This window comes from Magnolia sinica, chromosome 12 (assembly GCF_029962835.1).
Source record: "Magnolia sinica isolate HGM2019 chromosome 12, MsV1, whole genome shotgun sequence".
Classification (NCBI taxonomy): domain Eukaryota; kingdom Viridiplantae; phylum Streptophyta; class Magnoliopsida; order Magnoliales; family Magnoliaceae; genus Magnolia; species Magnolia sinica.
The window spans coordinates 29,985,910-29,999,425 of NC_080584.1; the positions used below are offsets into that span (position 1 = coordinate 29,985,910).

At 37.3% G+C, this 13,516-nt stretch overlaps 2 long non-coding RNA genes across 2 annotated transcripts; both read left to right on the forward strand.

Annotated features, from left to right (window-relative positions):
* Positions 1-4,506: 4,506 nt before the first annotated feature.
* LOC131221174 (uncharacterized) lies at positions 4,507-8,550 on the forward strand. Its single transcript, XR_009159061.1, has 3 exons — positions 4,507-4,840; positions 4,932-5,292; positions 8,425-8,550. It is a non-coding gene; the product is annotated as an uncharacterized LOC131221174 (long non-coding RNA).
* A 922-nt stretch (positions 8,551-9,472) lies between these two features.
* LOC131221175 (uncharacterized) lies at positions 9,473-11,214 on the forward strand. Its single transcript, XR_009159062.1, has 4 exons — positions 9,473-9,558; positions 9,856-10,116; positions 10,667-10,846; positions 10,939-11,214. It is a non-coding gene; the product is annotated as an uncharacterized LOC131221175 (long non-coding RNA).
* The last annotated feature ends 2,302 nt before the right edge of the window (positions 11,215-13,516 follow it).

A 13,516-nucleotide genomic window follows, 5' to 3' on the forward strand; every position in this document is an offset into this window, starting at 1 on the left:
GCTTCTTTAGATTAAAACGGTTTGAATCTATGTTCTTCATATTCCAAATATCACCTCAGCAAAATAACTGTTTGGAGTAAACTGAATTATGGTTAGATGATAGATGTTTTTACACTAAAAGAATTGGCTTGGCAGTATCCAAATGTCATGATAAGGTGAATACAATATTACTGGATTTCTATATTCCCACACACAGTCTTCATTCGTATCACACACAAAATGCATTGCTAACTTACAAGATAATTGTCGCATGAAAGATCCAGCAACTTAGAAGATGCACAGGCCACATTCAACGGATTTATGGGTATGTATTCTGGAAAATCTAATATTCCATTAAGGATTGATATCTTTATATTTTCACTCTTCATTATCACTTACCCGACAAGGCTAATTTAGTTATTTGAACATTTCAGATTGGGTGGTGACAAAATTACCTGGAATAACTCAGGTTGAGTATATCTATAATGAGTCTCTGAGTTGAATTGAATGTTTGTAGAGCCTGACTATTAAGTCTTCTAGCTGATCATATTGGGGTGGTCTACCTGATGCACAGCCTAGATGTAGCACATGTATGCCACATTCTCATGTGTTAGAATGTCTGTTGTCTATTGAATTAGCAAACCTTAAAAAGAAGGGTGTAGCCATGAAAGATGAAAGCTCACCTTTCCTCCAAAATGGAAGACGAGCAAAGAGAACAACAGTTGGAATTCCCACAATGTAGAAAGCTCCAAGGTTAATGAGAGCACTGGTCTTTTGCCACCCTCATCCTATAGCAGTTCCTAAATGATTGAAGAATTTATAACAGCATGTGACTGATTCAAATTGAGAATCTTCACAAACATGAAAGTGAAAATGACTAAAATCTATTATAAACATGATTGTCATGAGCATAAATCTAGAACTCACTAAGTTGACACATTTGAATTCCCACATTGATGATCAAAGTTTGAAATTCCAATGGGAATACAGAAGCAGTTGGAAGCTGAAAACTTCAACAATGCTTCCAAAGCATCACCAAAAAACAGAGGCCAGAAAAGAACATTCAATTTTGGCCTCTATCATGTACTAAGACTCCAATCTAGTATTGTGCTAGGTTGCCTCATTGAGGAACCATCAAAGTTTAATTTCCACCACCCAATCAATGGGCAAAACCACTTGACAAAATTGCACAACAAAAAGCAAGAAGGCCCATCTCAAGCAAAATTAGAGAAATAAATTGAATATCACCTCCTTGTGTTGCTTCCTATACATGGTCCAGGAAAGCTTTGACAACTTCAGCTGGTTGTGGAAGTACCTCTTGCATTTTGAATTTGCAAACAACAGTTAAGGTAGATCCCAAATTAGAAAAGGTGACAGCAAAAGTGAGATACAGGCATATGAATGAAATATATAGAATACAAGCTACCATATTGTGATATGCTACATTTTGAAAGGTACTGTTTGCAGGCAAGTACAATCCAATACAAAATACACATTAATATACCCATAATGTGTGCATCTTTTTTTTCTTTTTAATGGTACAGAAATCAGAAAACCCAAAGCCAATTTACCTTTGCCTGGTCCGAACAGAGAAACCAAACATGTCATTTGCCGCAAAGCTCTTCGTAGGATGATACTTGAAAAGAATCTATAATGACAAAAAAAAACATACATCATCCACATGTTTTATTAGCCAGGCATGCCTGCTCCACAAATGCATCAACATATTTTCATGGTGACAGTTCACATACAAGATTAATGTAAAGAAGTCATATCTAGAGGTCGTATCCCCTTTGAGAAGGATGAGTATTTCATGTTGTGACGAACAAAAAAGAATGCAGGTTAAACAAACCAAGAGCCAAATACATATTATCTAATCCCCTTAAAATCTTGAATAGTACAAGTATCTGAAGCAGATGGTTTCACACCCAAACTCACAAGTATCTGATGCAGATGGATTTGTAGGCACAGTGGCATGTTTGGATGCTCAATTATATTGTATTGAGATAAACAAAGAGTGAATTTCCAAATTGGCATGGCACCATTCTAATTCATAGTAATGGTGGAAGCCCAAGTTGCAATTCCATGCAATTCGAGTTGTGTACCAAATAATTTTAAAGGTCATAGCAGCAGATATGGGGCCCAGTTCCACATTGTTCAGTTCCTTCTTTATCAGCTTGATTTATTACAATGCAGTTATATATATATATATAACTAGCCATTTCTCAGACGAACATCATACATATTCTACTATGAAATGGTTGGTTTTTCTGAGCAAAAAACAAGTATTGCCCTTTTATGCACAAAAAAATAAAAAAAAAATAAAACAAACAAACAAACAAACACAATACAATCAAAGTAATAAAAAAGAGGGATGAAAAGGAAAAACAGAGACAATCATAGATCCAGAAAACATCAAGTACCCTGATTATATTTCCACGCCTGAGGAGCAGAACAACCTAATTTTCAGGGTAGAATCGTGGGCCCTGGAATACGATCTAATCAGTGTGGTCCACTGGATGCAGAATCTGGACCTCTCATGCATGTGCCCATGTGCAGATGTGTAGGGGTGCTGCATTACATCGAGTTCTGAAAAGTTCTCGTGAATTACGGTAAGAAGTGGGCAGTTAAGCGTTCCTCTCTCTCTCTCTCTCTCTCTCTCTCTCTCTCATATATATATATATATATATATATATATATATATATATATATATATATATATATGAAGGTTTTAACTAATACCTTTGAACTTGTGAATCAAATCAACACCATCAACAACCCTGATTCGAGAATCTGCAGATGTAATAAGCACTTCTAAATTAGGGATTCGACCATGCAAATCCCTAAAAATGGATTCGACAATGCAAATCCCTAAAAATGGATTCTACAACGCAAATCCCTAATTAGGGATTTGTATTTAACAAAACATATTCCTAATCAAGTATTCTAAAATAGATCATACCTGAGAATCTGAGAATCACCAGCAGCAGAAGACCAAACTGCAGCAGAGTGCAGAAAACAGATCCAAAACCCTAGGAAACAAGAGAGTGGCAGATATAGATATTACGGAGAGTTCCCAAAGCAACCATGAGAGAGAAAGAGGAGAGAGAGAATGAGAGAGTCGTGGAGTTGCAGAGAGAGAGAGAGACGGGTAGGAAATAGGAGATTCGTGGAGTTGCAGAGAGAGAGAGAGAGAGAGATGTAAGAGAGTTTTTTTCTTAATATGGTATGAAAACCAGGGAGAAAAGGGGTTACGTGAATCCTGGAGGCCTGGAAACAAGCCTGTTGTACCTTCATGTTTTCTTACCCTTTCAATGGTTCTTCATATTGGAAACTGCAGTCCACAACATATATACTGGAATCTATAGTTTTTTTTTTTCTCAACAGTAATCCAGGTTAGTTTTCCATTCCATCGTTTCGGTTTCCACGAATACAAACACAACCAACGAAACTACATGAGATTTATATTTTAAAAGGGTAAAGATGAATATCCCAATACAAATAATCGTATTTACAAGCTCCCCTCAGGTGCAAGGATGATAAAAAACGATAGCAAAAATATGTGGCAATCTACATTTTCGTTTTCATGATAGGCTGTACACACACACACACACACACACACACACACACATGCACACTCCGACCATGGCTGTGGCTGCATGCCTTCTTACCATTTTTTTTTCCAACCCTTGGAAGGAAGATGTGAAATAGGTGTACCCAAAGCTCAGTTACACCTAGTTGCAGTTGGAGACATGGGCTGTCCGTTAATGGAATGGACATGCCATTTAGTCCAGCTCACTCTTCACGGAAGTCCTGCCCCGGACTGGACGGACTCGGTCTAGTCAAGGGCTCTGTGGGGCCCACCATGATTTATGGCTTTTATCACTCCGTCCATCCATTTTTCTAGCTCATTTTACGGCAGGAGCCCAGAATTGAACCACATCCAAATCTCAAGTGGACCATACCACAGAAAACAGTGGGGATTGAACGCCCACCGTCAAAAAAGGGTCACAGGAATTTTGGATCAAACTGATTTATGTTTTCCATTCATCTAGGTCTATGTGACCTTATGGATGGATTGGATGGCAAATAAACATCACGGTGGGCCCTAGGAAGGTTTCAACAGTAGGCATCATTATCACTAATGCTTCTTGTGGTGTGGTTAATGCCGTTAAATGATGGCAAAATGGGTAGATGGCGTGGATAAAACTCATACATCATGGTGGGCCCCATAGAGTCCCTACCTATCGGCTTCTACTCTTCACATGCACTACAAGAAAAATAGGCATAGCCGTCGGTTGGGGTTATCCTTTGCCCGCAGCCAGTTTTACCGGCAGCTGGTAAAGGGGCTCTAAAATGAAAAACGGGATGCCCACATTTGCGCTCGCCCGATCTACTCTCTCTTTTAAAATGAAGAGAAAAAGACTCTCTCTCTTTCTCTCTCTCCATTGCAGAATCGAGGAATAATTAGTCAAAAACAGTAAACCTAACCCTAGAAATCTTTCTCTACACACACACACACTCTCTCTCTCTCTCTCTCTCTCTCTCTCTCTCTCTCTCTCAACCCTAATTATTTCAAAATCAAGGTTACTGAAGACTAAGGTTTTTGGATGTGAGATTGTTCGGATCTGTCATGGTCGATCTTCCAAGCGACGCAGCGGCAGCAGCCAGGGCTTCTCCCTGGCAGCGCTGAACAATGGTAGTACGGATGTGCCGAAGCTGACGGTGTCGGGATCGTTCAAGGGGTCAAGGAGGTGGACATCGGTCCAGCCGAGCCTCGACGTGGATGAGTTCATAAATTTGCTGCACAAGTCGGATCCGGTCAAGGTGGAGTTGAATCAATTGGATAATGAAGTCAGAGGTGGGCTAGATTGCAATTGTGATCCCAGTGGCTTTGGGTGGTTTCTTTGATTTTTGGGGGTGATTTGAAATGGCATTTTCCTGAATTGCAGATAAGGATTGGGAGTTGGGGGAAGTGCAGGTGGAGATCAAGGCATTGAGGTTATCAGAACGTTTGAGAGAGAAGGGGGTCGAAGAGGTATTAATTTTAATTTATTTATTTTGGGATTTTCTATATTTGGCTATCAGGCGTTTTATTTTGATTTAAAATCTGGTTTCAATTTTAGATTTATATGTAATAGTGTATTACATTGTGTTTTTGGATTTTCGGTAATTGGCATTTTTTAAATTTTTTTCTTTTTTTATACGAGGTTTGCCATCTCGTGCACAATATGAAAGGCGGATGTTAATGCAGCAGCAATTAAAATAATCATGGCTGGAGCTGGGTGTGAAAATGGTAGTAAAGTCGAAGAAGTAAGAAATGGCTTTCATATTGATATATTTAACATTGTTGCTTTGTGGAATAAAACTGCAAATCCTATATAAAAGAGAGGATATGTGGCTATTAGAGTCTTTTTTCTTCACTTTGAAACTGGACTTTATGGAGGATGCATTTTTTTAGGTTTGAGACATGTCCTACCATTTCTTTACTTAGTTATTATTGAGATTAATGCCCCTAAAATTGATTTATCAGATTTTGTTATGCCTTTCTTTTAATAAAAGATGTTTGAGATCCTATCTTGATCTCTATAAGTTTATTTACTGATTTGTTGTTTATGGATCTTGAACTGTGGTTTAGTTTACCCATATTTATTGTTTGGAATATCATTTGGTAAAAAGATGGTCCATTTAAAGAAGTGGACAGCCTGTAGCACAATACAGGCAAATTTACTTGTGTAGACAGCTAGATCAGAATAATGCGGTCTATTTTTGTTTTTATTTATTTATTTATTTTTATTTTGTGTGTGTGTGTGTATTTTCCTGTAGTAAGCATTATATTATATTTTTGTTTCTTCCTAGGTGCTTGTGTATAGTTTGCAAACCATGGCATGTCTTTGTGGAATTTTCAGTGAGTGGGAATGAGCTAAGTGAGACATCATTCAAAAAAAGAAAGCTCTGCATGGATGAGCACATCTCTCATGGGAGGGCAGAGCTCTCGCCTTGATCAATGGAAGGGATTGGAAGCTCTAAGGCATTTGAGAGGAGAAACAAGAGAGCAAAAATCTTGCACCATGCCCGAGACTTGTAGGCAACAGGATTTTGAAAATGCTAAAGAATATTTGCTGATTCACTTTGTCTCTTTTGCAGTCACAGCACTAAAAGATCTTTTTAGTTTCCTGAACTTTGTTTTTGGATGATCCAATAGCCCCAATCTTTATTGGGTTTTCCAATTGAATGTAGACAAGTGCTCATTTTTTATACAAACTTTTGTTAATCTTCCATCTATATGTCATGAATGGGTTTCTAGTTGCCTTGACTTGTGGACTATGGCCCATGATATCAACAGTCTTGATAACCATAGACATGAATCACATGTACAATGGGGATGTCGTAGTTAGCACTTCATGAAACTCCATGAAGCGTGCACATTGCAGTAACATCCCTCCAAATCATAAACATGCATTGGAGCAAAGCCACGCATCCAGAATAACTCAATCAACTGTTTTGGTTTTCAATACATTTCTTTGCCCAATTTTGTCAGTATTATAGCCGAATTATTTGAACTGAGAAGACTTGCTTGCTTAATCAGGCTGCGTCTGAATCTTGGGATATTTTTGTCTGCTTCATTAGTATAATTTTGCTACCAATAGTTGGAAATGAGACAGAACATGCTAGTGCAATCATATTCTCTTTCAAGAACAAGGTGGTATGCAAATACTTTTGATGGTATTTGGAATCTATTACTATCTCATGATTATTCTATGTATTAAAGATCTTGATCTCTAATGCATTAATAGAAATCAAGATTTCTAATACATAATTACCGTTAGCTAAAATGAGATCAACTCATTTTTTAGGCATCTAACAAATAGGGACTCACTAGATTCTTGGCAGTTATCTATAACCATGGGGATGATGGAATCTAGGATGCAGACATAGTTGTCTTGGAGGGAATGGTGTATGACTGTGTTTTTCTTCTTTCATATTGGACATGTGAAGCATCCCGAGGTTGCTCAGTTCTTGGGAGGGAGGTTGTATGACTGTGTTTTTCAAGTATTTGGCTCTGTTTTCATTCAAAGAAAGTAACCTGTCATGAGACAATTTCAAGTTTATTTGGCTTTCATGTTGTTTTGCAATTGCTTCCCTCAAGGCATGATTAGATTGCAATTGATTCCCTCACTACTCAAACAAAGTAACCATTGAGTATTAATTGATGAGCTCTTCTCAAGAAAGTACTAATTTATGAGTCTCAACAAATCTACAGTTTGCTGAGGCTCCCAACTTCATACATGTGGTGCTTGTGGTTTGGTGATCCAGACTGTTGATCTGATGTGGCCCCCGTGGATTGGATATGTCCAAAAACCCCATATGATTGGGTGCATAAAAATAGGCGGTTAAGATAAAATTATTTCAACAGCCCAAATCCAACTGAAAGAAAACCAAATTAAATGGAGAGGATCTTCCAATCTAGGAGAATTGGGGGTGTCATAAACGATGGGACCTGTCAAGTCAACAACTCAATCACCAACTATGTGCCCCACATGCATGGACTGTGAAGCCTTAGCAAAATGTACATTTGTTGAGGATTTGTACTATACAATTCATCTTTAACTATGGCCAACTGAGGATTTAGTTATCAATGCCAACATAGAGAAGCTAGATACGCGAGGGCCTGTGTCAAAATTTGTCCTTGAGAATTGAAAACCTGGGAATTCTGTGCAAAGCCTAAGGTTGAGGATCATATAATGCCTTGAGAGCCGTAGATGAATAATTTGTAAATGATCTCACATGTTTTCTTATATGGAGGGTGTTTTTCTTTTGTTTTTGTTTTTTTTTTTTTGTAATTTATACACATCATACCTTTTATTTAGCTGGTTGTTTATTCAAGTAAGATTTCAACAAATATTTGAATCATCTTCCTCAGTAACATTTATACACATCATATCTTTTATTTAGCTGGTTCCCTTTCTATTGAGCCTTGTCAAAAATTGAGATCACGTTCATGCCAGCTTCCATGGATAAAATCTGATTTTTATATTTTGCTTCTTGCTTGTGCCAGGCCAAGAGTGAAGAGCTAGTAGCCAAGGTGCATATTTTGACTGAAGAGAATCAGGCCCTAAAGAACGAGATTAAAGGCTTTCTGGAGAATGTGAGAAACTAATGTCTGAATATGGACTATAATGGTTTGCTTTTATTACTCTCTGGTTTTCCACCTTGCTGGTTTCTTCTTTCTTTCTTTCTTTTTCTTTTTTCTTTTTCCTGACAACTTTAAATGGTTGGTAGTATAATAGTTTATGCAGAACCATTTAGGTAACTAACCAACAGCCGATCACCAACCTGATGTTGCAAACTAGTCTATTTAAATACTTTTACCTTAGAAAAATATGGAATTCTCTCATTCTAGCATGAATTGCTGATTGGGTTTGCATGTCTTTATCTCCATAGCTCTCATCCTTGGAGATGGACTCTATAACTTCATCAAAGTACTGTCTTTCACCATCAGAAGCTTCCATGGTAGATTGAAATGGAAGGACCCTTAGAACAAGTAAAAAACCATGACAAGGGTTCGAACTGCTTCACATTTGATATTTAGCCATCTGCATCTTGTGTGACGTATATCATGTTTCCAATGCCTTGCTTGAAAAATGCAGTTGTGTAGTGCCTATTCCTTCACAACATAATGAAATTGGGTTGTATGTTTTTGAAACTGAATATCAACTTAAATAGGAATGTTTCATCTGTGTAGTTCGTAGTTACTTGTTTTCTGGATACTTCCATTGTTGTTATTTCCTTGCACATGCAAACAAATGCTTGAAAGAATTATTCTTTTCACTGGCTGTGTAGATCCATATATCTTCTTGTATTGTAGCTACTTTTAATGGTTGACTAAAATAATTTTTTTATTATTGGTGCTATGATGTCCTTATTCATTTTGCAGCTCTTATCTCATAAGATGTGAGAACATTTTGTCATCATCGAACGTAAATGTAGACAAAAGGTTTTATTCCAGAGTGCCAGTTCAACAAAAATATCTATTTCTTTGTTCCTTGACAGGATAGATGAATCTCAGCATAGATTTTGACTTCCTAAAACTTGGTGATGCCCTGTTTTGAATGGTAGCTGACACTGGATTTTGTTTTCTGAAAACTACTGTGAATCCTGATTTTTCTTATTTCTTATTTTCTAAATGTAAACCTCTATTAGAGACATCCCGGAATGGATATCTTGCAGCGATTTCAGAATCAAGTTTTTTATTTTTTTTCCCTCAAAAGGGGGTTGCCCAACTCTTTGGGAAACCCAGATTCATAAAAAAATGGAGATTTACAACCTGGACTTAGGTTCTATTGCAAGCGGTGGTTTGGACGGTAGCAGTTGCAACTCTCGTCTGTTTTTCATCTAAGACAAACATCTTAGTTATGGTGTATAGTCATTTTTTACTGAATCTAAGCGAATTGTTTGATCCCCAGCTATGACAAATCTTAGTGCCAACGCTGGTAGGTAGGCCAACACAACTGTCAGTAAATCCCGCATTGAAGCGGCGGCTGGCACAACAGTCAGTAAATCCTACAAAAGGAGAAGGTAGGCATGGTTGTCAATGCTTTCTTTCAGCTCTTCTTTTGGTTATTGTCTATAGCCACAGTAATTGCCTGTATTACTAGTGACTTTTCTACCATGTATCTCCCAATTTATCTGCTTGACCACTTCGATTATAACTAATCCCGTATTAGCTCTTGAAGAATAAATTAATGTCTGTCTTTAAAATTCACATTGTATTGTCTTCTTCTTCTTCTTTTTTTTTTCCTTTCTTTTTGTGCAGCAAGTGAACATGTTTGTTTTAACTCTACAGCTTCTTGATTCTAGAATTCCCATTCTCAGGCCTAACCGCTGGTGATGGATTTGTCTGTGGCCTGCTGTTGGATTCAAAACAACCCTACTGTTGGGGCAATAGCATATACATCCAAATGGGTGTCCCTCATCCAATGGCTGAAGAAGCTTCCTACTCAGAAATCAGTGCTAGGGACCACCATATCTGCGAATTGAGATTGCTTGCCAAAGGGACGTATGCAAACATCTCCATGGTTGGGCTTAGAGAAGACCAGACATGAGTACAATCAAGAGAGTTTTTGCACCAACTTGGTATGTGGCTAATATTGCACTCAATTGCATGTGTGGCAGCCAATGGGTATCTGATGAATCCAACCCAATGTTAATACATCTGGGTCTCATTTATGGGACCCATTAAGCAATTGGGACTGGTTCAGGTCTCAACTTTAGGACCTGATTAAAAATCAGGTCTAGGAACTGTCCAGTTTGGGTCTAGGTGGTTTTAATAGTAAATTATTTTTTTTTTCTAATTTCACTTCTAGCACTTTATTTTTTTGGTTGAATGTCATATCATCTCTTTCATTAGATTGGTTTTGGTCTAATCTTTCAATCATTCTCTAACTGTTAAAAGGAAATAAATTTCCATCTAGAGTTGGTTACGAGTGTAGTTTTCTATGTAACTGTTAAAAGGAAATCAATTTCCCCCTCTCTTTTGGTGACTCAAATAGAAGAAGCCATCTCATAATTGAGGTTTTGTTATAACCTGTGTTGTTTTCTAAGTGCACATGTTTTCATTAGTATATTTATATTTTTACCAATCTATATTTTCTTTTAAGCTTTGATTTCTCGGTATCTTATGCAGGTTGCTTCAAATCATTATGGTTATTCTGTTATTGTATTTGGTGAACTCATGGAATTCCATGGAACTGATTGAATGGAAGGAGCTTTTGTTGTTCATACAAGTCATGTTTCTAATTTTTTGGATGAATTGGGTGTGTGAAATTGTATGGAACTGATCAAATGAACATGGAATTTCTATTGGGTATTTTTCTCATTTGCTATTTCCTAGTTTTTGAATATGGGTTCTAATTTCTGAAAGATGATTATTATACTGTGATTGTTTTCTTTTAACAGGAAGAAACACCGACTCCTCAGAAGGCTGTAGACACTACGGTCATTGGATTCTCTGCAAGTTGTAAGAGTTCATGTCATACCTTTTAGTAAATTTTTTTTATTTTTTTGAATTCTCCATAGACGTTAAGTTTTCTTCTTGTTGTTGGTTTTTTTGGATTCTCCATATGAAATTATGAGAAATCATGCCTAAAACATTTAAAAGCATTTGTTGGAGTCCACCTAAGTTTTGAAATAGCCTAAAATCTGTTGTGACCCCTTATCCAAGTGACCTCTTATCAAAGTCACAATGAATGGCCTAGATGTTTAAACCGCATCTCGTTGGGTCCGCTATACCAAAAAAAAAAAAAGAAAAAAAGGTTTCAATGGATGTGCATCCACTCTTAACCATTGTTTATGTTGTTGCTCACCTAAGTTGTGGATTGGCCTCATTTTTAAGCCCATGGCTCACCATGAAAGGGTATATCTAATTCATGGGATAGATGTCTTCAAATTTTGAGGATGTGTTGCAAGAAGAAAACCTTTACTTGATTACTGAGGTAAGTTGCTGATTTTTTATTTTTATTTTTCTGTTGATGAAGTATATTAAACAGCATGATTTAGGTCTTCATCAAGTTGCTGATACAGTTACATTTGTTGCCAGGCTATTATCATTTTGCAGAAATATTTTAGACCAATGAAATTTTAATATGACTGAAATGGACGAACAGCTGAAGGAAGCTGGTTGTCTTCATTTTCATTTTCTAAAATTTTGTTTGTCTTTTGCTTTTGAACATGCATAGAATCCTACAAGGAATTGGGAAAATACAGACCAATCTTAGACTTCTTAGTGACATTCTATTTGGTTGTAAACAGGGGCACCTTCTGTGATTTGAAGCTTCATCTCATCATCAATAATGCCAAGTTTGCTCTTTTAAGTCACTAGATAAAACCCAAGATTTCTGCACCCATATTCACTCTACAACCGTCATTACCGTCTGACTGTTGCACCCTTCGTGTATTCCAGATCATATAAATGATGGGCCACATTCAAATATTGCATCAATTGCAAAAGTAGATATAACATTTACATACCAATTCATGCATTAATTTTGAATTCTTTCCTCTCTAGCTTTTCTTAATATACTGATGAAGGCATTGCCTTCTTTTATCGTGATTGGTTCATATTTAAAGATCCTTCTAGTGTTGTTGTTACAACCCGGGCTGAAAATGTAAAGATTCTTCTTTTGCGGGTCACAGATATCTGATGTGGTTGATGAGGAAGTATGAAAGCTGGATGAAAAGTTCAAGGGAGTCATGTTCGAGTTCGTGTTCTTGGCTTTAGGCATCTATAAAGATTGATAATGGATGTTTTAAAGGTAACCTAGTTTATTTTCCCCTAAAATAGCAAAAAGTGAGTTTGGTCCAGTCCCATCCACTATTGGTCCATTAGATCAGCAGTTTAGATTATCTACATGGACCCCACTTCTCCAAAATCAATGGTCATAGAATTACTCTAGGAAAAAGCTATATAGCACTATGCAAAAATCACGCTGACCTGAAGGTCTCAACCATCTGTACATTGGCCTTCTTTTAGGGCTATTTGGTTTTGCATATAGGGCTGTATTGCATTGTTATTCAATATGGCAGACGTACAACAGCGGATGTACACTGTATCGAGTGCCCTTTTCGTTTACAATCAGATTGTTTGGGAAGGACTGGCTTTGCACATGTAATTAGTGAATGTTTGCATGTTCAATGATTGTTGAAGGATCGATCTGAAATGGACGGTTAAGCAGACCACATACAATACGAGGTATGGACCTTGTCTTTGCCACATACACTCATTACACCATCAAGCACCAGGTTGTATCCATATGGGTCCCATCATGGTTTATGGGTTTCATCCAAACCATTAATCAACTTTTATAGATTAACATACAGAATGACACCCAATTTATCGGCCTATCTTGGCAGTAACATTTCTTATAAGGATCAATCTGTCTGCTTTTATAGGCCCTTCATCTGGCCCTCCATGATGTAATCAAAATATAGGATACAAATATCACTATAGAGTGGGCCAATGGAGGTTTGTACTGCTGGAGATCCATCTACTGATGTTTGTGGCTGATCGTGGATGCAACATTAATTGAGGTTCTGCTTTCACATAGACACAGCACAGACTAAGCCACTACAAAATGACTGAAAATGAAAGATCTGATTACCAAATGAAGCAAACAAAACAGAGTCGAAAGAAACAGTACACATACAATACGATAAATACAGATAATGTAACGATTTAGCCGTAAGCTTAAACACACACACACACACACACACACAGAGACATATATATATATAAAAGACAGTCTCAAAAAGACAACGAGGAAGTAGGTCCTAAGCTTTCTCCACTCATCAGAAACTTGAAATAAACCATGCAATTACTGCGTATATAAGCATGACTCCAATCATAATTTTGATGATGCCATTCATAATCCCTTCGTTATCAGTATTTCGAAACATGTCCGAATTCGAGACGCCCGAGTCTTGCACTCTATTTTGATGTCCGTCGGTGCCTGGCGGGGGCTGAACAGGAGCAGAACCA